At 39.6% G+C, this 24,065-nt stretch overlaps 2 long non-coding RNA genes across 2 annotated transcripts; both read left to right on the forward strand.

Moving 5' to 3' along the window:
* Positions 1-4,781: 4,781 nt before the first annotated feature.
* LOC148400678 (uncharacterized) lies at positions 4,782-5,949 on the forward strand. The gene is made up of 3 exons (XR_015857457.1): positions 4,782-4,879; positions 5,536-5,648; positions 5,874-5,949. It is a non-coding gene; the product is annotated as an uncharacterized LOC148400678 (long non-coding RNA).
* A 5,480-nt stretch (positions 5,950-11,429) lies between these two features.
* LOC148400679 (uncharacterized) lies at positions 11,430-18,323 on the forward strand. Its single transcript, XR_015857651.1, has 3 exons — positions 11,430-11,518; positions 11,750-11,817; positions 17,760-18,323. It is a non-coding gene; the product is annotated as an uncharacterized LOC148400679 (long non-coding RNA).
* The last annotated feature ends 5,742 nt before the right edge of the window (positions 18,324-24,065 follow it).

The raw sequence follows: 24,065 nt of genomic DNA on the forward strand, positions 1-24,065 counted from the left end.
AGATCCCCAGGCTGGAGTTGGTAATGATGAGTTCAAACACCTGAAACAGGTCTTTCAAGTCCTCTTTTACTTTTTGTGCGTGTGTGTGCACGTGCATGTGTAAGAGTGAACTTGAGGGATCGAGGGTGTGTGTGTGTGTGTGTGTGTGTGTGTGTGAGACTCAAGTGAGTGGGAAACATTCGGGTAGAGAGGTGAATATAAATACAAAAGGGAAGCAGTGTGGCCAGCCCTTTTCCTCACCTCAAGCACATTAGCATTAAAAACAGTACTTATAGAATAACATTATTACAATTATTTTCTTCTGTAATTTTGCAGTAGAAAAAAATGTACCCTTAAAAAAGACACAATATCACAGTAACCCATATTGAATGCCCAAAACATGGCTGAGTCATTTTGATATATGTATCATATTCATTTGTTGCAAAGATATCTTGTCGCTGAAATGCAACAAAAGAAAATGTCAGTAATGGTGAATCAAAAATACGTTCTGGGCCATTCTTTGAAATCACTGCCGTTTGCATCCCTAGGAAATAACATGTCTAAAGTCACAATAATATGAAATGTAAAATATACATATTTTTTAATCTAATCATGCAAAGTGTCCTCCACGTTGAGAAAATAAAAATCGTCATTTGTTGCCTGTCTACACTCCCTAAAATTTGATTTTGAATTTGCTAAATTCCTAAATTCCTTTTTTATTTATTTATTAGTTTTAGTTAGGAAACAAAAAAAAAAAAAAAACAACTAGAGATATTCTATTTGATTAGACAACTCCCATTCGCATCTACAACAACGTAGCTGAATAAAATATGTGGCTGAGATGGTTTGCACTGATATATGCCCACCCTTTTTTTGTACCAGGAGGATGTAAAGATCTTAAGGCTGACTTTTTGTACGGAGTGTTTCCCGTCATAACGTGTCGTGAATATGGACGTACAGGATATGCGTCTGTAGGGTGGGGAAGGATTTTTTCTTCCTTTGGAATAACAGCAGCCCACCTAACATTGGCAAGTCTTCAAGAAAACTCCAGTCCATTTGTAAATCTTTACTTCCTGTCCCAAACCCACGAGAACATATCAGACGGCCCCGCTATGCACCCAGACTTTGAAACCTGGCCCTGTAAATTCCCTAGTTAGTTTTTGCAATGACCCAAACTACGCAGGATAGCAATGCAAAACAAATAAATGTCTGGCTCGGGCCATGGGTGGAGGTATAGGGCTTCAGGAAATGGTTTACTTTGGGGTCTGAGTGCTTCCAGGTTGTCTTTGCCTGTGATGGATCAGTGAGCGTTGGAATGTGCAAATGGTGATGTGAAGTGTGGTCTGATTTCTGATGGATTAATGGGCCAGACCACCACATTCACATGGCTTCAATCATTGCAGCTACACGCAATCTACAGTATATCAGTTCACCCAACCCCACCCATACTTTAAAGGTTGGAGGTTCACCATAACATGGTTGATGTTATCCACCTTTTCACCTTACACTTTTTCGTAGAATCTCAAAAGTAGCGTCTTTTCTAGAGGGAGCGATGACACGTAGTAGACACGTGAATATAATGCTGTTCTTGTCCTTCTCAACCATGGATGCCAGATTATTTTATTTATGTCTTATGAAATTATTCTGTATCTTGTGGTATGGAACACAATGCAGAAAATCAAAGCATATACTGACTGAAGAGTGAAGGAGCGGCTGTATATAAAAACAAACGTCCTACTGACACTGAATTTTATTTTTGCTAAACATACTCAATCAAACAAGATCACAATTCCATAACATTTCAGCCTTCTGGTAAAATGGCGTACTTGGTGGTAAAATTATTTTTAGTTTGGCCTTTTTAGTTTTTAGTTAGGCCAGATCTGCCCCCTGTGCCTTATGTTTGCCACTATGCACAATACTGAATTAAAAATGTTTTTTCCTTTTCTTTGGAAAATTGTTTTCTAAATTGTGTTTTAAGGGTTGTTTTTTTCTTCAGTTATCTGTGCTGCACTTTGTATGGTCTCTTAGCATAAAATGATATTTAAGCTAGAATGAATGCAATTAATTTACAAAAAGGAATTACATTACTTTTGATTGGGGATAAATTGAAACAGACCAAATGCCTTGTGCAAATTTCCAATTTGAAAACCAGCCTGGATCTATTATACATGACATAAATTTGTAAACTGCCTGAGGTACGCACTATATGTGAATGTCTCTGGATGCATTTATATGAGTTTGTTTGCTTTTTTGCATGTGTAATATCATGGGTGTTTTTTTTAATACTTCATGAGGATGTGAATTAGCATACATATTTATTGTTGTCGACTGTGAGCCATGATCTGCCTTAAGATTCGAGAGAGAGAGAGAGAGAGAGAGAGAGAGAGAGAGAGAGAGAGAGAGAGAGAGAGAGAGAGAGAGAAAGAGAGAGAGAGATAGAGAGAGAGAAAACATCCAGTTTACAAGTTAATCCACATTTTATTATGACTGCTCAGCCGGTGAGGGGTAGATTAAAAACAACATGGTTTGAGCAGGTTCATGAATCAATTATATTAAAGGAGAGATTAGTTTGCCTCTGAGATTAATTGTGGACTATCTTATGCTGATTCAAACACATGTAGGATGAGGCTGGGGGTGAAAGGAGGGGTACATTGCGTCCCGGTCGCTCACATATCATGTATTTTTTTGATGAAAACAATATCATACATGTAGACAGCAGTAATCTGGTTCACGGTTTATTGCTGTCACTTTATGTCCTTGCATGCAAAAAATGCAATCAGTGGATGAACAAATCTATTCCTTCAATCATTAATCCCTCCTGCACTGAGCAAACTCACTGTTGGAATCAAAGTCTGGATGTTTGTTTACACTTGTTTTAAAGGTAATCCTAGAACCTTAGCGTTTAAAACTCGGTGAGCCCAGAACAACTGTTTGTTGGCAACTTATAGATCTAATATGTGTACTGCTGACATAAATGCCACGTCATTGTGTGACAACAAAGTTGTGTCAATTTTCTGCCATCAGTTGGTTGGACCTTCTGTTACAGTTTTAATACAACTATTTTGTGGCCTTTTGTTGATGAAAATACGACAATAAATGCTATGAACCAGGGCTCAATGTTACAATGAACTGTGGCCAAAAACAAAAAAACATTTGTAGATTTTAATGCAACCCAGTGGAATCAAATCATAGAGATGGGTGATACATAAAAAATGTATTTGATTCAATAATAATCCTTGCCAGTTCCAATCCCAATACTTTGTGTGATTTTTTTTTTTACCCAAATAAATCACATGATAATCACCGACCTTTTGCAACTTATGTTGTGTTCATAACATATCAATTGTACCAAATTTCAGTACTTTTTTAATGAAGAGTATAGTATAATATAGAGTTCTTAAGGACCCTCACAAATGTAAAATGTATTCTGCCAACTATCTTACTGTTGTAATGAACATATATTTCAAGTGCTAGTTTAAAAATATTCACCAACTGCATTTGGGGTAGCACTGAAGCTTTGTTTTAATTTCAAAAACCCTGTTTTGAATTTTCCCACTGAGGCACCCTTTGGGATGCTGTTTGCGTTGAGTCATTGTTTGCTCTTCCAACAATGACTGTAGCACTGGTGCAATCAGAGCTCATATTTTAATTGTTATAACAGCCGTTTTAGGAGATGAGCCAACTTAATCTTCCAAAGCAAGCTAAGCCACTGGACCTGCCTTTTTGAAAACACAAGGCAACTTAACTCCAGAAACTATAACCCCGTAGTAAGGTCCGGTCAGCTTTGCTTGAAGTCACAGTAACCCACACACATTGAAACATGCACATATCCATCGGGCTCTCTTCCAAACCCGCCCAAAATAAACCTGCTTTAACACCTCTCTGGGGGACTTGTCGGTTGGCAGCGTACGGACCACACACAGACACGCACACACAAATACACACGGACTCACACCTACAAGCTCCAACAGACACAAGCATCCAAACACGCAGGCCCACTCTAATTTAATATCTATAACAACATAACCTTGAAGGATAAAATGCAGGACTTATTTAAATGCTAATTTATTTGTTAACATAACATCAAGATTCTGTGTGGGACAGGTTACGGAACTAGGCTGTCACTTGATATGTATATTTTATTCTGCTTTGCTATTTTTTATTGGGACTTTGATTATGATAATATAAAACACTAAATAAAACATTAATATAGACAGGAAGAACTTGAGCAACATCTCTTATGCATTCAGGTGCTTATTACCAGGCAGGAAATAAGAATGACGGAACAGTCGTAGCTGTGAGACTGATAGGCCAAATCATATTTATTTGTTTTCGACCTTATACAGTCACAGCACAGACTTCTAACTTCATTAATATCATTGTTTTAATTTCTTCTGAGAATTTCTGTCATCTTGATGATAAAAGGAATAACGTAATCTGAGAAATGCGATTTAAAAAAAAAAATGTCATGTGTATATGTGTGCGAGTGTGTGTGTCAGATATTGTTTTCAGTCGTTATGTCTAGCTATAAAATAGTAGGTATGGAACAAAACTAATGAAAAAACACAGGTTGTAGTTTTTTTTTTCTAAATTGACATCTACTTTATTGTCTCAAAATGAAGCCGATGTATCATGGTCTCTGGTGATTTACAAGCCTTTTGATCTCTGATGGCACAAATGATCAATTCTTGTATTGTCTTGTGTGTTTGCTATTAAGTGTTAGCTCAGCCCTCAGCCTTTTTCATCATTTGTCTTAACCTAAAAAGCTCAAGGGACATACAGCCATTCATGTGTGCCATGTACTCAGCTATGAGCTTTTCCTTCAAGACTGACAAGATATTCTCATTCTCAATAGACTGAAAGACTCCGATGTGGTTTATCGATCCGTGGAGTAAAAAAGGTGTCTCTCCATTATAAAGTGCTTACAACTGTGAACTGCTGTTTGCTCTCTATAATGTAAAAAAAAAGTGGCTCCCCATCATAAAGTGCATACAACTGTGATCTACTGTTTGCTCTCTATAATGTAGTCTTCTATGTAACAAAACACTGGCAACTTTGCCGTCATCCAAAGCCAGTGAGTTTGGCCCTCACCATGCCCACAGTGGTTACTCTTTTAGAAAGATGGTTTGTACTGTAGTACATAATTTGAATGGTTCAGAATATCCAGGAAGCTGATATGGGTAATTTCAGAACACTTTCTGTCTTTTCCATGAAATTGTAAATAATCCATGCACAAAATACACAACCATGCATATGTAGCCTGCTTGTAAATGATAGTTTCCTGACAAAATGTAAATTTAAGTTGAAGTAAAATGAATTATTTAACATGATGTTAAGTACCAAATAGCTCGAGAGCAACCCCTAAATGAGTGGTAGGGAGAGTGTTAGTGGTTGTGCCTGGCAGGGCATTGCTCCTCATTACCGATGCCTGCCTTCAGAAATCGGAAAGCTTTTATTTGGCAGAGGTTCCCCCCGCGGGCACAGAGCTGGCACGCCAATATGGGCAAGTGTTCTGGCAACCATGAGGCAGCATGATTATTATATCACTTACCACAGATCATCAAAGAGACATAAATTCTGAGGAGTCCATCCAGTCATGGAAACACTGAGGCTCTGTCACTGGAGGGTCCATCCAACAACAGAGTGGGGCCTGTATTTCTTGGCCTGAGGTAGTCATTTTGCGTTATTTGAATGTTTAAGTGGGCAAATGTGTGTTTATGCATGTGTGAATGTTAGTGTAGATTAAGATTCTGACGCATGATTATTTTTATGTGCATGTGTGTGGTCTAACTGCTACGTGCTCACACTCACTCTTGCATGTTTGTATGATTTTCAGTACCACACGCTGTAATGCTCTCGTACCCAAAACATGTTTTACGCTGGTTTCCTTTCAGAATGAATGGGCTTTTTTCCCGGGATGTGAAAGCCTTTGCGAGTGGTGTGGACGAACCTCCTCTTGAGGTAAGCCATGCGTCAATGTCGCCTGCGATACGCTCAACCATATGTCGGCTCTCGGGTCTCTTAAACTGAAGACTTTGCCTTGTCACGGTGGCAGAACATTTTCATCATTGCACATTAGGAGACTCCCTGTGCATCATAGCATACAATGGGAGTAAAGGGTGGGGTGGTGGGGTCCACACAAGCTGTTGCCATTTATCATGGCTGAAGTGTTAAGTTGGGTGGTAGGATGAAGGGTCTTGACTTAAAAGAACAGTGATGTATTGAAGTCATTTTGCCCTCTGGCTCCAGCTTTGTTTATGGTGTGAATACCGAGGCAAGTTACACTAGTATTTAATGCCAGGCATGACAAAATTTATTTCAGTTTTTTTTTTGGGCAACTTAATTTTCAGGAGTAGTTCCACCATCTGTTTTTGAGTCACATTTTTCATTTCATTTTAATGTGGATTACTGCCTCCTACTTGATTGGAGTGGAACAGAACCTGTACGTCAAACTTTTTCAAATGTAAGACAGGCATGCACAAGGTTCAAGATGTCTGCACTCTACCGAATCCTATTTTAGTCGCCATTGTGCCTTTTCCGGAATTATGTTTTATAAACATTTTATTGGTTAAACAGTCAAAGAGTGTAACACCATCTGCTATTTTGACATGTAACAGTGACAGCCCACAAACTCAGGTTTTATGTGGATCGAGATTTTCGTAAACCACCATCGGCTCAATGTAGATTTGTTTTTAACCTCAAAAGATTTTCCAGTTTAGTATGTATGCTGATGTAATCTAATATTTGAGTGGCTGGCAAAGATCAAGGCAGGGATTGAGGGGATGACAGTTTATCGCGGTGACATTGTTGACTTTGTGTGCACAGTCACACCCAGCGGTACAGTGGGAATACCTTGGCAGCCGCACATGTTCATGCATGAATGCATTGAGCATGGGAGCACACACGTGTTTCCAATGGAGCAGACAGGCAGTACCATAATGGTAAGTGGCAGGAATGGGGTTAGGTTCCCCAAAGATCCTGCTGTGCCGCGGTGTGTGATGGGTTTAGAAGTAGGTCCGAGAATGTGTACGGGACTATTTACACATGGCTAAGCCAGTGCGAGAGTGTGTTGAGATTTGGTTGTTTTCACAGCGATGTGGATGGAAGGAGCTGGACCCACCCGAAGTTGCGAACAGAGGACCGATTGTGAAGTAGACACAGAGGACTAGATGGCCTGGGGTCTGCTCCGTTGAGTATTTGCCTTTGAGCCACAGCGTGACAGGTGGCAGAGAGACTCCTGTCATGTTGGAGACTTTTGCGCTTCAATGCAAGCCACTCAAAAAAAAGCCAATACATTTAAAGACCCTGTTAAGTGATTTCTGAGATATGTCTTAATGATTTCAAAATAATATTATACTATAAAAGTTCCCATCAGCAGTTTTTCTAGAGCAGCCGTGATATGTCTTTAGCTAGTTAGTCACGTATACCTACACCTGAAAATGGTGTTGGCCATTGCTCAGGCAGTAGAGTGGGTTGTTGAGAAACCGGAGGGTCAGCGGTTCAAAGCCAGCTCTGTCCGAGCCATGTGTCGTCGTGTCTTAGGGCAAGACACTTCACACACCTTGCCTAGCTAATTCTGGTGTATCTACAGAAATGTTCATTGATGTACATTGTCCCTGTCAAATAAACAAAACAAAAAAAAAGTATACTTCCTTCATAAAAGTTGACTGGTTTGGTTGCTTTAGATCGCCTCATTGTCAGCCATGAGTGCACGCACTTGGAGAAACTCAGGCTAGCCAGTATAAGTCAGACTTGGCTTTGGACTTGGGTAGACTTTTTAGAGTGCCTCGTGCAATGTAAAAAAAAGCTTCACGTGACAGTGGGATATATTGCAGCCACCAGGAAGTTTACGCGAATACGTTTTCGTGACTCAAACATTTAGTTTGTCAACAAAATATAATTCACCTTTTCACCTTGTAGTATTATGACTGATGCCGTTTGACAGCGGAGAGAAATACTTGATTTTTTTTCCTCCCACAATTTAAAACTCCATTTGTAGTGAAAAGATTGTGCTTTGTGGAAGAAAACCTGCGCAACGTCAAAATGTATATTGCTTTTGGCACAAGGAATATCATCTTTACCGACATAGCCTCACTGTAAATTATAACTAAATGAAACCGTACAGTATAGCTAAAGTGAAACAATCACATCTGTCCCTTCTCACCGCTCATGTTCCGAGTGCAATTTCCCAGTTCTAAATCCAGAAGTGCTACCTGGGGACACATTGGATAGGCGATGAGGTTAAAGCTTCATTCTGTCCCTGAGCTGACGAAAGAAGGAAAAGCAACAAATTTGAGAGTGACCTGCGCCGGTGTGCGGATCCAGGCAAGCCCCAAAGTCCCAGAGGTGTCAGAACCAACTGCACTCACTTCTGTCAAACCCTCAAAGTGTTATTGAGCTTGTGGGCCTGCGAGGCCCAGCTGGAAATATTGTTGAATGTTAAATGCAAGATGCAATATCGCTGCATTGAGCCAAAAAACACATCCCTGATTGTACAAGGTCAAATATGCAAATGACAAATGGATGTGAATACATTGGGCAAATTGAAAAATTAAACAAGAGTTCCCATTTCTTGCGTTGGGGAAAAAGGTTTGGTTAAATTGTTTATACAACTTTGACCTCATACAGCTTGTAGGCAGACTTCACCAGTACAAGAGGGTCTTTATTTAATCTTGCCATGATTTTGTTAATAAAATTATTTTCGTAAAAAGTTAAATATTTTTTATTTGTTTGTTATTAATTGTGTCTCGAAGCAAGTTAAAGGGTATATTATTGGTGGAACAGATTTTGGCATGATTTTTAATTATGTCATGTTTTTTATTTCAATCACAAAAAAGGCATTTGAACCGGGGGTGTTTAGACTTTATACTGGATATAGCAACTTCCCCAGGCAGCATTATTCTGCACAGAAGTTCAGAGTAATTATATTTGTAGTATCTTATACAGCTCTAGTCCATTTGTGAAATCAAATCCATCATTGCTTTATTTTATAAAATTGATCACTGCAACAATTTGCTGCAGCGTCGCTTAAGACAAATGAACCAAAGCATTTAGGAAGCCATACTGTTCAGTACAGAGTTAAAGAGAAAGTGTTACTGACAGCAGGACATTACACACCAATTCCCCTGGTCTCCCCCCCATGCATTCATAAATATCCCCCTGCCTGCTTCCCCTAATTACCTAGCATGAGCGTGGCTCTTTCCACTTCCCTCTCACACATAATAGAAACTGCTTTTTAATATCCAGGCATCATAAAATGTCATGCTGACTTAACAGACATGAGGAGCAGAAGGAGCAATAACAGAATGGGAGGTGGGGCAGGTGGAAGGAGGGGCTGAGGGTGTGTGTCGTGAATAAGGAGGGATGGGTAGGCAATGTTTAGACTCGAGCTTTTGTTACTCCTTCTGTTTTGTCTGATAGTCGCCCATTTCTTTCCACGCACCTTCACTTTAGAGATACAAACAGATGGATGTGAGCAGCAATGGTTTCTCTGGGGCATTTTAGTAGTTGCGGTAAAACATGTTGCAGACTATTTGCAAGAACTCTTATGGAATCTAATAGTATATCTTTGCCAAATGTTAGCCTTTAAGGCACTTATCAAAATATAACGGAATTAAAAAAAAAGGTTTCCCCAAATTATGTTAGATTTAAAAAGGGGGGTATAGTGCATTTTTACTTAAAAGTTATTGAAATAAGAAATAAAATTTTGATTACTCTACAAATTCTGGCTGTAGATGACCCTAATATGTGGATGAAATTTCGATTGTTTAGGATTATAATTACATCATAAAGTGTCATATTCCAATAGTAGGGTCAGCAGCGCATTTGGCATCCATGACCAACTAAAGCTCTTTGTGCAAAGGCCTACCTGTAGCCTTTATTCATTTGTGACAGTCTTCCCTTAAAGATATATCAACATTTGTCATGACCGCAAAACACTGGGCACATTTGTTGACTTTATCGTCATGTTAGCAGCGGTTAATAGCTTGTCATCAGTCACCAGCACCATTCGTCAACCTGAAGCCATCAGAGCTCAATAGGAGCCAAAAAGAGACAAATGATCACAGCATGTCTAGTTGAGGCTTGACACGCATACAGAGCAAAAACCCATTTTGCTGCAAATCCAGATTAAATCGTGAACCTTTGTACATACTGATTTAATGATTGAGTCTTGTCCCCTGTAATCCATTTTACATCATTTGTCATCCATCAATGTAGAAACAGGCATGCTAATAAATGGACTGACTTACGAACAAATGCTATGCTCTGGCATTTTGTCGCATTTATTTACTCTTATCATCATTTGATTCATGATGGAAACTTCCCCCATTCTGACAAAAAGAAAAATAGTTCACTCCCGTCATTTCACCTTTTACTCCAAGCACGATGTGATTTGTATGCTTGAGTTTGACTTGTAGTGTGTGTTGATTTTCATCTAGCACCAGGAGTTAACAGGCTTTTAGATCCCTATCTGCAAAGCACATGCTGCTAATTACAGAAACGGCTGTTTCCACAATGTGGTTTGCTCGTACATAGGTGAACCTTTGTCTGCACTCTATTCTAAATTCCATATTTTCCACGTTTTTGTTAGCCAACAGTCTCCAACCTGCTTCAATAGAAACGGATTACCGTTTCACTGGCCAATGTCTTGATGGATATGTTGTATTTATTCACAACGGGACATCATGCAGTGTGAATATGACATATTTTGGGGCATTACGTATTCATGGCCTGGGATGGGCTGCATTCGGGAAGTTCGAATTAATGTGTCACGGTGGGAGGCGTTAGTGGACGACAGGTTTCTAGAAGGACGTTGTGTTTTTGATTTATAGTGCATATCACAGAGAAGATCATTTCACCCAAATTGAAAGGATGTTTTTTTTTCCCTCTAGGTCCAATTAAGCCTGATACCAAAATAGCATACGTGGATCACAACAACATAATCTTACACATTCGTTTTCAGGACACATCATTAAAAAAAAATAAAGGCCTAGGTGACATGCGTTTCAAAAATGTTTTTGCACAAAGATTAACATAAGAAAATAACTTTCACAATTATATTAATCAAAATAGAAAATAAGACAAATCTGGAAGGTGGATCTAAATGCAGAGCAGAAGTACTGCATTACAAAAAAGGCATATATTCAAAATCAAAAGAAGGCACCTACAATTATTAAAACTCTAAAATAGCAAAAAAGGCCCCTTCCAAAAAGCAAACTTCAAAGATACTCAAGCAATTAACTCAAACTTGCAGGAAACATAACATAACATTGTTAACATGCCTAACAAAAACACATGACAGCAACAATCAACCGCCAAAGACTGAAAGAAACCAGGAACTTAAATACAAGCAAACTGACGAGAGGAGTCACACCTGGGCAAGACACGTGGGCCTTGATGAAGCTGATTGGTAGAAACAAGGAAGAAGGCTTATGAGAACAGGTTGAAACCTCATAATGTACGTCTCGTAGAATAACATGACATGAAAAGGGGACTCATGCACCAATGTTCCTCCAATAGAGGACTTACAATGAAGCAGGTGAAGCTGAGTCTTTAATAGCCTTCGTTTGCAAGATTCAAGATGTCTAGCGGAAATTCTCTTGGTTGGATTTTTGTTTGTTTTTAAGAGACGGCAAAGAATAGAATATAAATTGCTGGCTTCAGTGAGAGCCAAGGTCTTGTGTAATAACTCCCCTTAATCTCACGCCATTTGTTAGTTTGTGGCTCGGACCTGCTTCCAGGTGCATGACTGGATTTTCCTGCTGGGTAGGTGGTCCCGGCAAGGCATGGGACCGTTTATCACAACGCAGAAGTTGATTCGTGGGAATTGCCTCAAAGGTAATGTGTGTATGTGTGCCCTTGTTGGAGTACTTTCATTTCTAATTCAAAATGACAAAATTACAGTTGATTTTTTTTCTTGCACTTGTTTACTTACACCTCTGAAAGGATTCTTTCACTCCTTGCGCTGGCTTTTACAAATATAATGGCAACCCTGTCATTAGTGGGTGTGAAAGTATCAAGACCCCTAAATGAGCCTTGAAAGAAGCCAGGGAGATTTTATTTTCCATCCAATGACCTGCACGAATGAGATTACAGTTGAAATATGACACGATTTACGAGCTTCTCAAGATATGAGCCCAGAAAATCTTTTTCCCTCGTGTTTGTTTGTGAAGTATTTGCAACTTGAGTATGAAAAAAGTTCACATTTTGTTCATTAATTGCATCATGTTGGATATCTAATGGATGATCCAATTGAAAACCAAAGATGGAGGTCATTTGTTCTCAAGACAGTTTGTTTGGCCTAGCCCAAATCTTGGAATGTTCCACAGACTAAGTGAATAAACTTCTTCAAGTTTGATTCCACAGCCCAGCACTCAGACATGAGCCAAGAGAGATTAGCGCTGATCCACAGTTAAGGAAACATCACAGACCTTCACAGGTTTCCCTTTCTTGTGACTCAGTTCTAACAGAAGTATTTTGACTGGCGGTAATGTTATTAGAAGAATTCATATTGTTTATTGTGTGACAGGATTAGATATGGGGCGGTAGAAGAAGAAAAGTTGGAGATCCTGAATAGAGTCTCTGTGCCCCCTGTTAGTTTAAAGAAGATTTGTTATTGTATAATGTTGTACAATCATATCTATTTCCATTCCGTGCCCTCGCTATGTTTGAGCGGCTAACAAGACATTGGTTTGACAGTAAATCAACTCTTGTGCAGACGCTGCCTGTGTGATGTCGATTTGGGGGCTTAGTGATGGTTTGCTTTGAGGATTTTGGGAAAGGTCACACTATATGCAGCTGCCTGTTGGAGGTAACATGTTGAACTATGCTGCGATACAATCGGGGTAGTCAAAAGATTAGGTCCGGCATTGACAAAGTGTCCTTTGAGACCATAGAACTACTAAGGTTTTATTTACATCGCTTCTGTTGTAATTTAAGCTTCTGGCTGTCATGGGATCATATGAATTGAGTAGTAAACAGAATGGAAACTACGAACAATATGACATTACATATTAATATTACAGCTAGATTTCATAATAATCGCAATAATAATAATTGTGAACTTTGAATTTTTTCGATCTTCAACTAGGAAAAGCCATAAAGTCAAAATTTTGATTTAAAAAAAACAAGTGAACTATTTTTTTGTATATTTTTTAAAATGTTATTTTATTCTTTTTTTTCACATTTTATCATCTCCATTACATTTTTCGATTGAAAATTTCCCAGTTTTGGGTTTCTACTCTCAGTCCTCCTCTGACTCCACTCAATTTTAACAGTCAATTTCCGCTAATATCGCCTTACTAAACTGTCCAATGCAACTTGTAGGTAATACATTTCGTGATGGATAAGTATAGAATTAAAAGTATCTTCATGCTACAGAGTGCATTTTGCGGTGAAATCCATTTTAATACATCCTGCTATCTTTTAAATGCAAAGGAGCTTGTTATTTCTTGGAAATGTTTAAGTTCACAGTCTCAGAAAAATGCCAAAGCCCTGGCATCGCATCTTAAAGCCCACATTTAAATATTTTTTTTTCTTTAGGCTTCATGGTGTGTGAAATGCATTCTTGGAAATGGTCCAATTTGCGCAGGCAGAGGGCAGGGTTTTCATTCACTTCCAGCACTTTCCCTCAAAAGTCAGCCTGAAATGTAATGTGAAAGCCAGATGCCGTTGGTTTGACTTACACACAAATGCAGATCGACTTCGGTCCAAAAGGCTTGCTTATTGCTCAAGTCAAACACAATCAGAGTGACTTTCAACTAAATCCAAGCTGGACTGTAATGAAGTGTTGAGTTGGGCATAGAGGGTGTGATAATTATCTCCACTTTTGTGGCTCAGTGGCTTGTTGGAGGCTGTCAGACATCGTCAAGTGGTCTTTTTTCTCGCTTTGCCTGCCATGTTCCTTATCTTTAGAGATATACAATACAATTGAATTGATTCTTGATGCTATAGACATGTACAAAATTTGGTGGAATGCATACAAATAATAATTAGCAAGCAAGCAGGACTCGATTTTCTACCCCAATGTCATTGTGGTAACAAATATTTCCAAACTTCCACTGGGGCAAAAAGTGTTTCTGCACTCGCGTCTCTTCACCTTGAGCGCGGTGCTCGCTGATTAGCGGCCATGGATCCCACCTGAAGCGCTAATTGATTGTTTTTGCATGAGAAAGTGGCTTTTGCCTTCTCACATAGGTCAGTCAGTCAATCAATCAATCGGGTTTATAGGCCTCTCCCCTCATAACTTGATTTCACAGTAGTTACCGTGCTTGAATAATTGTTGCATATTTACAGTTGGGGAGATTTTTGTTGTTGTTCATGTACCTGCCTTGAAATGTGAATTCAATGTCACAATGTCAAGAATATACTAGATTAAGAGAAAAAGCGTAAGATCCTTTATAGTTATCGTACGGATTTTCTTGACCCTTCACCACCTATTTATTGATCAACAGCAAATTATGAGCATATTTTTATTTTTGTGTTTAAGTGAGTTGCTTGGTACACTTTATGATGCAATTTTTGCAAAACAGGCAATTTTATCTTCAAATACAGTAAAAAAAAAAAAAAAAAAAAAAGTGAAATGGAGAGAAAAAAAATTATCCTGTCGTGACTTGAGCCACCAACTCACAAATGTACTGGTTAAAAATCCCCCCCCCCCAAAGTCCCTTATGGTAGTTGAAAGTTTAATCATTAATCACAGATGTGTTAAGAGTGGACACGACTGTCCAGAGGAACGGTCAAGTTGTATTTCTCAGAGGCCGGAGAGCAGCACAGCAAGTCCAGACCTGATGAGGCTGATTAATTGGGTGCGCTTACAAAGAATCAGCAAGTCCGGCTCTCTTCATATGTTGCTCAACCATATGGAAGCTTCCTGTGATTAATTAATTATACAAGTAAAATGTATCAGATTACGTAACTGATGTCTTTCAAGTCACAGAAATGCTTCATCGCAAGTTCATGTTTTTTAATGCTTCAGACAAATGCTAATAGATCGGACAGACTTTTTTTTTTTATCGGTTAAGCAAATATGCTAAACATTCATTTACAAGTGGGGCGTTTAAGCTACTTTGCAAAATAATCAAGGCCAATTCCATCAAAGTTGCTTCAACAATAAAGAAGTCCTTGACGGAAAGTTAACGCCTTTATCTTTCCTTGTGAAAATTAAATTCGGCCTCATTAGCTTTGGTATTTATCATACTTGTATTTTACATGACTCGGTCCAAAAGTGTGTTTCCTTGCAAAAGGTGCTGCAAATTGCCCCAGGTCTTATTTGCCTCTGTGGGCAAATGTGTTAGTGTTGTGGTCAGCACTCCTTGAGCTCTTTGAATTGCAAATCCTCTCAGTAACTCAAAAGTAATGCAGCTGGGAACAACGCCTCCTGTCATTTTTCTGCATTTAGGCGCACGGGGCACCATTGTGGAGGAAGTGCAGTTATTGTTTCTGTCTCTGGTGTAACTCTTCCTTATTGTGGGAATGACTGGGGCCTGCACTCTCAACCTCCACATCGCTAATGTGCCAGAAGGCTCCCTCAGCTGTAATATTGCCCTTCTGAAGGCATTAAGATGTTGTGCAGCAAAAACGCTCACCCTGATTAAAGCCAAAGGAACACTGGAACACACGCGGAGCACCGACGTAGAAACTTGGCAACGATGGAACTAACTTTGAGATTATAGTGGAAGCTCTGTAGTTGGGTTTCAAATTTGCATGTTGTTTTTTTAGTTGCTTGTGTAATTACTTATCTCTCATTTTAAGCAGTCGCTTCTTTTGTTGCTTCGTTGATTTGCTTCCACTTGGTTGTCGGGTTGTTGGCAAATGAGAGACAGGAATGTTTCTATAAATGCGTAACTGATGGACTTAGAACAATGTATCCTCAATGGTTTTTTAAATGATTTTCCCCAAACAAAGCAAATAGGAGTATTCATCATACAGGAAAAATGTAGAGTATGCACAATAAAATTTTCCATGAAACATGATTTTAGCTCAAGCTTTTTGTGTTCCTTGAACTGTATATGGATGTGTCAGCAGTAGTAAATGGATACTTTTTACGGTGGGAAAAAAAATATGAATGTGTGCTTGTGTGGATGTAAAAAAAAAAATAGCCTTAAAAATAGACAAATATCTCAGAAACTCCAAACTCCCATTTTTGAGCTAGTATATCTCAATTAGTGATCCTGCTGATTATGTGCTTGGCAGACTAGTAGAAGGAGAAAGCCACTGAAGGGCCAATGCAATGCCCCTTTTTTCTTTGCCAGCATAATTAATTCACTGTCTTCCCTTCTCATTGCCTGCAGCCCATTATGACTTTAACATTGCGGTGCCCCATGAATTTGTAATAGATATTGTTATTTCGTTCCCTTTTCAAAAGTCATAAGCACCTTGTTGGTTTGTTTTCCCACTTTTCAAATAAAAGATAAGACAAGGGCGTGTATTCATATAGATGATATTATTCGGAACAGGATATGACTCCAAAGAAGGGGCGTCTTTGCATTTTGAACGCAGCCTAATCCGTTTATAATTACACAGCGAGGAAGTGAAATAGTGGTTGGACTGTTTGAACGTGTAATCCCCCTTCATGTGCATAAACATGCGCACATTTCATCAACGGCCCGCACTAAGACGTCTGGATAATTACCTGGGGCAAGGAGTGTTCTGATAGACCTAGACCCCGGCCAACGACACCCCCCCACGCAGTCGCGTCTGTGTAAATAATGCATACCAAGTTGAAATCACTGAGGACGCAGGCGATGTGAAATTGCCTTCAAAGCCTGGCGTAAAATTAGGCAGCTCAGCCATGTAGACGGGAAATGAAACAATGTTTCTATTGTGGGGTGGGGGGGAAAGACTATCAGTGAATGACAAGCTCAATGAAAAGTGTCTGATTTGATTGCTTTCTTTTAAATCCCGTGCCCACTTAGCTGGTTCTATCCAATGCAAAGTTGACTCCCAGCAACATCGTTTCGGGTTATGATCTCGGGTAGAAGCTCAATTCTGATTCGCAATTATTTCTATTATGTTTGAAAGTAAATACGTACAACATTTTGAGGTCAGAGTGTGATGAACTAGTTTGGCACAAGAAGTTCCATTCACACTGTGCATATGGCTGTTTTTATGGCAGTCCAGAAGTTCTTTAAAAACTGAATTAATTATATCTTTACTCCTGTGATAGATGATGGCACATTCTGACTTGCATCACCACTGAAGGAATACAACTCTATCATATATCAGCTTCACACACAATTTCTTTGTCCTCTGTGAGGTGCCAGCAACGTTTTTTTTTCCAGCTGTAGCCCAACTGTGACACATTTTGAACGAGTCTGTTTTAATGTTACAAAAGTGCTTCACTTTTAGTTTAATTAATCACATGTCTTCATTATTGAGATCACCACAGAAACAATAGATGCAAAAACCCTACAGTTCTGTTCTTGTTTTTATCTCCTAATTTTCAAAATCTAAGATCAAATCCCTTGGGGCATGGTAGTAGAATATTTGTGCCATTTGACTTTCTGTTTGCGAACAATTGAAGAGAAAATAGTCTTGTAGATGAGGTTCATTAAGACTAATGAGGTGCACGTTACTTCAGATTGATGGCAGCCACGATGAGATCTGATGTCATTGGGGATATTTGCCACACGTCCAATTCTTCTGCATGTAATCAACACGCAAATGACCACCGTAACAGAGCAGAAAAGTCGCAGTCTTAACCCACATGTAATAAGCTCCATAAAGTCTCCCATAAATCACTCTAATTGAAAGCATTCCTCCCTGGCCTCTACTTACAGACACCTCGCTGGCGTGGACGGCTCAAAAAATGCCGGATGCAACATTTGAACTCCACGTGAACCTCGCGTTAAACCATCAATGGCCAAGTCAAAGCTAAATGACACAAACTAAACAATTTTGAGCACAAGCAGCAAAAACTCTTATTGGTTAGTCTCGGGGACATGTACAGGAGATGCAAGGGATCATCAAACTGCAGTGCTGTGCTTAAGGTCCAGTATTTATACACATGGCATTTGTTCAATTGAAGCAGGACTGGATTGGATGTTCCATGCAGACAAATCCACACACTAATTGACAAGTGTAATTCGGCAGCTTGTTAATGAAGTGCCGACTCCATGAGTGAAAAATGCAATCCAACTAATAGAGCTGGCCCTGGTCGTCATGGTAGCGAGAGTCGTCTGCGGCATTGGTGCCATAGTGAAAATTGAGAGTGTAAAGCGGATTTTGACAAAGCTTGTCAAATTTGTGTGCTTATTACATCTCCAAAATTGTCTACGTTATAAGGCAGACTGTCTTGTAAATATTTTGGACTTTAATAAAGGAAAATGGAATTCTTGAAAATAATCTGGGACATTTATTGTGAAAAAAGGATTAGTCAGCTAACAGATCATTTGCATACTTGCTCAGCGGACATTGCAAAGGTGCCGTGACAGCCATAATATTAAAAAGAAAAAGACGAAAACATGGCTGATGTGGCTCACTTCCATTCATCAAGACGTCTGAGTGAGCCTTCCGGGCTGTTTCAGCCTCGGAAAGTCTATTTGTCACTTGCTCAATGCTGCCAAGAGCGACGCCACACTACCTGTGTCCTTTAGACTGAACAAACCTGGAGGATTGATGCATTTCTTTGGGGAAAAAAAAACAGGAAAAATGGGATGAGAAACAATAAGTTTGCTTGCCTTCTGTCCAATAAAATGAATGTGTTACACCAAAAGTTGCCCCACGGTACCAGTGTTCGCCCATATTGAGTATTTCAGTAAATACGACAGAGTGATTTTTTTTCACCCTAAAACCTGCAAATTTAAATTATAATATTGACAGGTCTCTCGAACAACAGACAATATTATCAGATGTCCAATGTGAGCTGTATAAAGAGTTTAATAATGAGAGGCCAAGGGTCTGATCTCATGAATGAAGGGTCAAAGTGGAGCTGAGCTGCAGCTGCAAAATGAGCGTATCAAACTGGTGTCGAGAGGCTAATTGAGTCTTCCATAAACCTGCACTCACGCCAATTAAAACACAACCTTGATTAAGATTTGTTGTGTCTCTTTTAACGACGCAGACATTTTTTTCCTTTTCTCCTTAACTTTATGCTCCTTCATTAACATCCATACAGGGAAGACTACATAAATCATAAGTAGTAACTTAACGCCCGTGTTAATTAACTCTCATTAAGTACCTAATATGCTCTTTCCCACTATAATTTAGATGTTTTGTGTCTTTAAGCTACATTACATATTAGTCCACCTCTTCTCATCTATAGAGGCTCTGTATCATCAGAGGCGGGCTGCTATTACAGTATGTGTGTTTATGCTCGATGGTGTTTGACCAGAAACTCGAGCCGTCTGTCATACATAGCTTGTTCGCTTGAAGCATGTTTGCTCAGCTGGAAGTAATGTTTGCCCACAGGACGGCCGGCGAAGAGTGGCTCTCATCTGCATATGTCTTTGACAGCCACTTTGAAGGGACTGTTTTGACACAACTGTGTGCGACATTTTAATGGAGGATGAAGGGAGCAATTTCTATACAAACACCAGAGCTGGAGAAGAAAGACTTAACTTCACACTTTCTTCTCCACAGTATTCTGCCTTGTCCCTTCACACGTTTGGCCTTAAAGAAATGAACAAGAGGATAAAACACATTTTGATGGAGTTTAAGATGCAAAGAAAGAAAACGTAATGAGACTAAAAATTACTGATGAATTATGTGGTGGAATATTGGAGTAATACAGCAAAAAACTGCATTGTTTTTTCATGTTTTTATTGAACCAACAGAAAAAACAGTCACATGACGCCACCAAAACAAAAAACATATATCAATGTTTGCCATCAATTTAGCCACTGCAATCTCATTTAGGCCTTTCATCCCAACACAATCCGAGTTGTCTGCAGGGATCTTCATCAATAAATCGCCACTGCAAGATTCAGTATTAGTAATTGCAGTAAATCCAGATACTCTGGCAGTGAGTGCATCTGACCAAATATGATGAGAGAACTTCTAATGAACTCTTCTGGACAATCTGGTCATTGTCACATTCCCCGGCTGTAGTTGTTAAATGAATAGACGAACTTGCGGGTAAAGCTTGTGGTTGCGCTAATGATACATGTTGGTTTCTCTGACGTCACACGGCCACACGTTTAGAATTCCATCTGTTTCTGCTCTTGCCGCCACTTCCTGGTGGTTTTTTGCTGGCTAGTCGACACTGTGAAGAAATCCAGAGGCTGCTGGCTCAGTCTGGCCCCTGTTACGGATCCAACAGGAACACCTTGAAGGTTCTAGTCCAAAGTTATCCAACAGATTCTAAATACTGGATAGAACCACCTGACTCATGTTTTGAACTTGTGTTTGTCTGCGTTCTGAGAGTATAAGTTCAACATGTTTTCAAATTCGGGAGCACCTAAAGTTTGTTGAGCATCAGGAAGTGTGATCTTGAGCATTCTGAATTACACTTCAGTTGGCTTGTCAACAAATCAGCAGCAGTATATAAAGTATGTGCTGCCGGTTTAATCAACCAACACTCAAAGAGAAACATTTCTTCTGGTTGCATAATGGATCAGCTGGGACCAAAATTGATTTTGCATAATGGCTTGAATGAATCCAGTTCTTTATAACTGTGACCTCTTGCAGGACAGATACGATACAAACAAGTTGATCCTCTAACCTTGAAGACCTTTACGACCCGCCCATCAAATCTCTACTTTAGGTCAAAAAAGGTAACCTGCTGGTAATTTGATTAATTCTCTAGAGCCCTGTAAAGTATGATGGATTATTTGGATTTAATGAGCAAGTAACAATTTCTGCACGCTTTGATGATTTAGCAGTAATGAACTGACCGTAGACCCTCTCAAGTCGAATGCTTCTAAAATGTAGTTGAGCCGGACCAAAAATGCTCTGGGGAAAAATACCACTGCATGTGTTGCCATTGCCACGTGTGATGTCAACCACCACAAAACGAAGACTGTGATGACCATAAATGTAAATAAATCAATAAATCAATCAGTGTCTAAGAACAGTCAACATTAATACTTGTCAAAACTGAGACTAAATGCTCAAAATTACATAAACAGCAACAGAGTCCTGACCCTTCTGTTTTAACCCCTGGGTATCCTTGCTCCAAGCCTCCTTCGCCAATGAATGCCCTCTCTAGCTGCCCTCCCCTGGGGCCAAAGGGCGTCTTGTGATGTGCCCCCCCTCTCTCTTGGCAAGGTTGTACTTCTTCATTAGGCCCTCTGGAGGCTGCCAGCGTCCCGCAGGACGTCAGAGTACATTAATTCTCATCAGGACATGGCTCCTCTCAGGTGTGAATGGCAGCCAGCAGCTGGCGACGAGGCTCTCTCGATCCCACCTGAAACTCATTTTTCACCGCGTACATGTGCACGCATAATGTGCGCATAGAGGTATCGGAATATGCTAAACAAAATGCCAGACATACAAGCAACTGTGAGTTTTCCAGTGGCAGGTTTAGGCTGAAATCGGTGGTTTATGAAGATCTCAATTTAGCTAGTGACCCGCGATAATTACAAAAGCAGCCATATATCTTAAAGTCTTTAGGGGGACTGAATGCTGGCTTCATTTTCCGTGCGAGTAAATCTAATAGATGATTTTGAAGAGTCTTTGGGGTTGCCTCAAAAGCTCTCCGCAAAATGCCTGAAGCGCTACTGTAGGAACAGATCACATCATCTCTTCCCTCTGTTTGCCCTTTCATTGTACGATGTATCCTCGTGTGTTTTAGCAGGATATTTTCTCAAGTAATTACATAAAGTAATTTCTCCCATTGTGGCTGTTATGGCTCCCAGCAGATGTGTATACAAATTACTCATATTTGCTCTGTGGTCAAAGTTGGGAGGTGTCCCGCGAGACTTTTGGTTAACGGAGATCTGCCTATTAAAGCCATTTGTTAAGTCTTTCCTGCTGGAGAAGAGACAGTCCAGTAAGGACACAAAGAGAGCCAGGTTAGGCCTCAAAAGGAGTTTGTTGCCAAAGGCTGCGTGTTTGATTTTGACACAACGGTCAAAACTCATAAACACTCTGTTTCAACCCGATGGAAACCGTTGGTTTCCTATGACAGGGGTGCACATTAGAAGACATGATGGGCCAAATCCAAAGAACTCTGTGGTCTACCCAGAATTATTATTCCTTCATAATATTTGTTAACCAGTGATTATTTTGTCATCACAAGGTCAACATTTTCCAAGGTCTGTGATCGTTACGAAGAATTGCAGCAGTTATCTTTGCTGACCTCGGCGTCACTGGATGTTTTCTGCCATTCTTTCACATCCAAACCATTTCCTCTGGTCTTTTAGCACCACTGCTCAAGTAAGTGTCTCTAATTGGGTAATAGATGGGTAGGAACTGGCTTTTAAAGATTTATCCCATCAAGGCCAAAGGACTTGGAAGTCAACGTAAAACCAAGACCCTAGCTTAAAATCAATTGCGCAAACACAATTGTAGCTCATAGGCAAAATATTCTGACTCTTAGTTACCAGGTCCTGATGCAAATGTCAAATTAGAACCTCTGAACCTGGATGTGAAAACTATCATTTTAGAAAAGGTATTTAATTTTGCAACATGCGCTATACAATTGCTTTCATCATTCCTGGCTGTCAGTGAACCTGCAATGCCCCGATGCATAAAGATTAGGCAAAGCGTGTGAGCTTCGACTCATGAAAAGGAAAATCAAAGTTCAACATCAGTATGCCTCCGCTGTAAATAGTTTGGTGTATGGGGCACTTGGCGTCTCCGAGTTTTTTTTTTTTTTTAAAGATCTTGAATGATTTACATGACTCTTACGCTTGATAATTGTAGTATCAGCAAAGTTTTTGAAGTTGAGTGAGCCTCTTCTTCCGGTCTTACCCTCTTCTTTTGCTTTCCGGGGACCAAGTGTTTTGCCAGAGAACTCTGTGTTATAGATTCAAGGCAATATTTGTGTTGGCTTTGGGCCTACCACATTTTCTATCTGCCTTTCAAAATGGTTGCTGCAAAGTAGCCTAATGCAATCGCAATTATTAACCTGCTTCTAATAGTTTCCTCTTCCTTTCCATCACTTTATATAAAAGCACTTCTTTCCTTCAAAATCTAAATTAGTTTCATGTTTAATTCACTTCAAAAACTGTAGTGAGCCCCTGCTCGACCTATAAAACAATAGATTGCAAGAGTGAGCATTTGAAGGTGATGGATGACCAGAAGACAATATTCTCTTTAATGACAAGGGGTGCAGTTAGGTCGTTTACAAATGAGGAGCCAACTGATCTCTGTGACATCTACGCCTGCGATGATTGAGCATTTTAATGATGACCTTATTTGGAAAGGGGAAAGGACAATTTTGTCTATAGGAAATGCAAAAAGCAGCGTTCAAAGGATCAGTCTGAATCCTGGATGATTTTAACAATGACTATATTTAGCCATGTCTTTGCTTTGCTCCAGAAAAAAAACACATTTTTATTGTGATCCTTGTTTATTAAACATAGATAAGTGGCATAGGATTGGTTCTACACAAACCATTACTCTCACATATAACTGGGTCCCCTGCCTGACCTTTTTTTTTTTCAACCCCAGCCGACATTTTAACCAGGCATCATGAGTAGAGTGCGATTGATTTTGGCAGTAAGACGGAATAAAGATTAATTGGATCAGAATGGAAAGGACTTCATTGAGGGATTGAACATGCTGTAACTCTTGAGCTGCAGGCGCTTTTGCTCAGAATGTACTTACTGCTTCTCTAACGTATGGCGCAAAAGACGAGGCTTGACAATTTGTGTTGGACAAAAGTAAGCACAAAACTCTGATTGTACCTTTGACGGTTCTTGTCGTCAGGTTGATAACCTAAGTATGGCAAAATGTATGGTTGTATTCAGATAAATAGCTTCATGCAATCTAATATGATTTTCATTTTTCCTGTCAGCCTGGACCAGCCTGGTCTTCGCTCACTTTGCTATCAATCTTTTGACACACTGTAGACAATGTTTATTTCCATCGTGAAGTAATTAATCCAGTGAGTTTGTTCGTACACATGAGCAAAAAATAAATTATTTCTTGCTTCAACTTGAGAGACCAATACAATTACCGTGTATGAATGCAGTCAATAG

Source organism: Syngnathus floridae, chromosome 3, assembly GCF_059516105.1.
Source record: "Syngnathus floridae isolate MCC-2025c chromosome 3, RoL_Sflo_1.0, whole genome shotgun sequence".
Classification (NCBI taxonomy): domain Eukaryota; kingdom Metazoa; phylum Chordata; class Actinopteri; order Syngnathiformes; family Syngnathidae; genus Syngnathus; species Syngnathus floridae.